The sequence below is a fragment of the Merops nubicus genome, unplaced genomic scaffold, assembly GCF_000691845.1.
Source record: "Merops nubicus isolate BGI_N331 unplaced genomic scaffold, ASM69184v1 scaffold25492, whole genome shotgun sequence".
NCBI lineage: Eukaryota > Metazoa > Chordata > Aves > Coraciiformes > Meropidae > Merops > Merops nubicus.
The window spans coordinates 9,508-13,119 of record NW_008594667.1 but is presented as its reverse complement, the minus strand read 5'-3'; positions in this window follow the sequence as shown (position 1 = coordinate 13,119).

Sequence of the window (3,612 nt, the reverse complement as noted above, 5' to 3'; positions counted from 1 at the left end):
CAGAAAGCCCAATTAATGATCCTGGAGACGTCCCCTTTGAACTGGAAGGGCAGTCTGGGCCAAACAGCCCCCAGGAGGCTGCTGCTGGGTGCTGCAGGATCCTGCCGTGGCCCAATTCAGGAGCAGTTTCCTCCTTGTGGCCGATGAGGTGGCCCCCAAACACTCCTGGGGCTCTCCGAGGGGGGGCTGGAGCTGCCCTTGGCCTCCAGCAGGACAGAGGGGCCCATTCATCCCCCTGTCACGTGCAGAGTGACTGCCCCGGGGGGGCTGCAGGATGCCCCCCCAGCAGCAGAGGTGCCAGGGGGACCCCTGTGCTCTGGGAGCCAAGGAAAAGCTGCAGCCCTCCAAGGGTGGCACGGGTGGGCACGTCCTGACCCCTGCCCTGGGTAGGGGGTTGAGCTGCCCGAGGTTTCCTGGGGGGGCTGGGAAGTGTGGGTGTGCAGAGGGGCAGATTCATGGAGGAAACAGTGGGAGGTCACCTCCTGCCACCCCTCAACGACACCAACTGCTCATGGAGTTGCCCGTTCCCACCCTGCCCCAGACCAAAGGTGCAGCCCCAGTGCCACAGACACCCCCCAGGGCACAGAAACACCTCCCTGAGCTCCAGAGCTGGCTCTGGGGGACACGCTGGTGGGTTGGAGGCATCCATGAAATGAGAACCAGACCCCTCAAGACCTGCAGGTCACACGTGTCGCTTCTGGTCAGACCCAAGTGGTGTTGGGGACGTTTGTCCATGGGCCAGCACGTCCCCATCTGCAGAGAGGGAAGCCACGGAGGGATGGGAGGGTGACAGATGCCCAGGATGGACTCTCCAGTTTGGGATGCTTCGTAGGATGACGACAGAGGAGTCTGAATGGAGGGTTTGTTCTCTGCTCTTCTGAGTGAGGAGTTGTCTTCAAGAAACAGTCAACAAAGACCTAAATTTTCCACGGATTATCCACAGCTCTGCTTCACCAGCTCTTCAGGGAACCATGGAAATGATTCAGTGGAGATTATTTTGGAATGTTTGGAGTGGAAGGATAATTTGCTTTCACACAGAGAAGAAAGAAAGTTCCCAAAGGACCAACATAGATCCCTGCTACCTCCAAAAGTTGAGCATTGAGGAAAGTCCAAGCTGGTCACATCCCCATTGGCACCTTTGGCCCAGTCTCAAGGAGTCTAATCCATTCTTGCATCTTTTTTTCACTCAGAAAAAAAGGCTGTGGCAGGGTAGAGGTGGAGCAGCATTTCACTGCGAGCTTCTGCACTTCTCCTGGAAGCTGCAGAGGTTTAAAACTTTCACTCACAGGGCGACAAAAGAGAAGAAGAGAGTAGGAAGGAACAAACATTTTAGCTGACGTTTCCAAGGCCACTCGATTGGCAGTTACAGTGTGAAGGTTGGTGACTGAAAACAGGAAGAGAAGAGTCAAGATCGTGGCTTGAAGACCAGACAACGAACGTGATGCAGCCAGGAGAAGTTGAGGGATGGACAACAAAAGGCTCTGAGATGGTTTCCTACTAGAGAGCCACGTGAGTTCTGCCCAGGGCCAGGACCTGGCAATTTCCATCTGACCCTCAGAAGGTTTCTGTCAGCCCATCCCTCCAGCGTGCTGAGGTCCCTACGGATGGCAGCACGACCCTCTGGTGTCTCAGAGAAACACCACCTCATCCTACCTCAGATGCCTTCAGTTTACTCTTTCTGTCCTTGTTTTGGGGGCTAAAATGGCCAAAAGATGTTGCCTTGACTTAGAATCACCATGGTTGGAAAGGACCTCCAGGATCATCAAGCCCAACCTTCCCCCCAGCATCTCCCCAACCACCAGACCACAGCCTCAGGTGCTGCATCTCCTCAGTTTTGAAGCCCTCCAGGGTGATGACTCCACCACCCTCCTGGGCAGCCCCTTCCAGTGCCTGACCACCTCCTCAGGGAAGAAATTCTTCCTCATATCCAATGGAAACCTCCAAAGATGCAACTTGAAGCCATTTCCTCTCATTCTATCATCAGTAATTTGGGAGAAGAGCCCAACACCAGCCTCACCACAACCTCCTTTTAGGTGGTTGTAGAGAGTAAGAAGGTCTCCTCCATGTCTCCTCTAGCCCTAGTACAGTTGCACCACACCAACACACTTCTGGGCCATCAAAGGACCCCAGGACAAGGTGATTTTAAACGAACAACCTACCACCCACCAAACAAACCTGCTCCTGAGGACAGCCAGGTCCTCAGCAGGGGGAGGAAAGACACTTTCTTCTTCAAGCAGCTGAGCCCAGGAGGTTGGGAGAGGCCCAACCTTGGCCATGGGGTGCTGCTCTTCAGGCAGCTCAGGATGCTCAGAGGCCACAGCAAAAGGAGAACCAGAGCTGGGCTGTGGGAAGCCACCAGTGCAGCTTCTGGTAGATGGGGGCACGGTCTGAAACCTGCTCCCAGCCTGCTGCACCTCGAGCAGGGCTTGGGGACACTGCTGGGGGGGCAGGAAATGAGGCTGGTCCTTCCCCAGCACCTCAGGAAGGACCTTCTTATACCCTGCCCTTTCGTCCAGCCCGCTGTGGGTGACCCTGTTGGAGCAGGAGGGGTGGATGAGATGATCTCCAGAGGTTCCTGCCAACCCCACCACGCTGGGATCGTGGGAGTCCCTCCTCTCTGCTAGCAGGGACACTGCAGAGCCCCCCTGCCTCCCCTGCAGTGCTCCAGAGGCTCCATGTGGAGCAGCTGGCTCTGCCCACCCCGGGCAGGGGAGGTTTTGATGTCTCTTCTCCCCAGAGGTGTTTGGGGTTGCAGCTTCCTCCACCCCAGCAGAGCCACGAGGCTCCTCCAGGCCTGGCACTGGGATGTGTGGAGGGGGCATGCTGCTCCCCCAGCTCCATCCCTCCCTCCCTCCCCCCGAGGGTGGTTTGTTTATTATTTTCCTCTCCTTCCCAGAGCTCTCCGACGTTCCTCCCGTCCTCCTCCTCCTCCTCCATCCCCGTCCCACGCTTCGCCCATTGGCTGCAGGGCTGGGCTGGGGCAGAGCCCTGGGATTTTCTATATAACCCACCTCTCCTTCCAGCGAGACCTCAGCAGGTCCTGGCAGGGCAGGAACGGTGCCCTGAGCCAGCTGCAGGGTCTCCAGGGCTGCTGGGACCTGCAGGACATGCCCAGCCCCCCGTGCTGGGCTGGGAAGGAGCCCTGAGAGGGGGAGACCCCGACCCCAGGAGCACCCACAGCCCCTGACGATGAGGAGGGTAAGTGAACTCTGATGAAAAGCTTTGCTCTTCCCCGCCCTGCCTTGCAAACAAGATGATTTCTTGCCTCGGGAGGAGTTTTGGGCACGTTTTTCGGGTGCCCCCACTCCTGGGAGGCGTCGAAGGGCCCACGGGTGGGCAAGGAGAGGGGGCAGGGGGAGAAACCCAGCCCAGGGCTGGGGGAAGGTCCTGCCAGGGCCCAGGCTGGGCTGAGCTCTGGGAGGTGGTGCCACCCTCTGCCCCCGTCCCTGCTTCCCCCAGCCCTGGCGTTGGGGCTGCAGGGGCTGTGTCCCCTCGGGGAGCTCCGGGTTGCCCTCGGGGGGGTCGGGCTGCAGGAGGGCTCAGAGGGAGCTGCTCTGAAGGCAGCTTGCCCCGGTGCAGGCAGGGCAGCAGTGCTGGGAGAGGCTGCCTGGG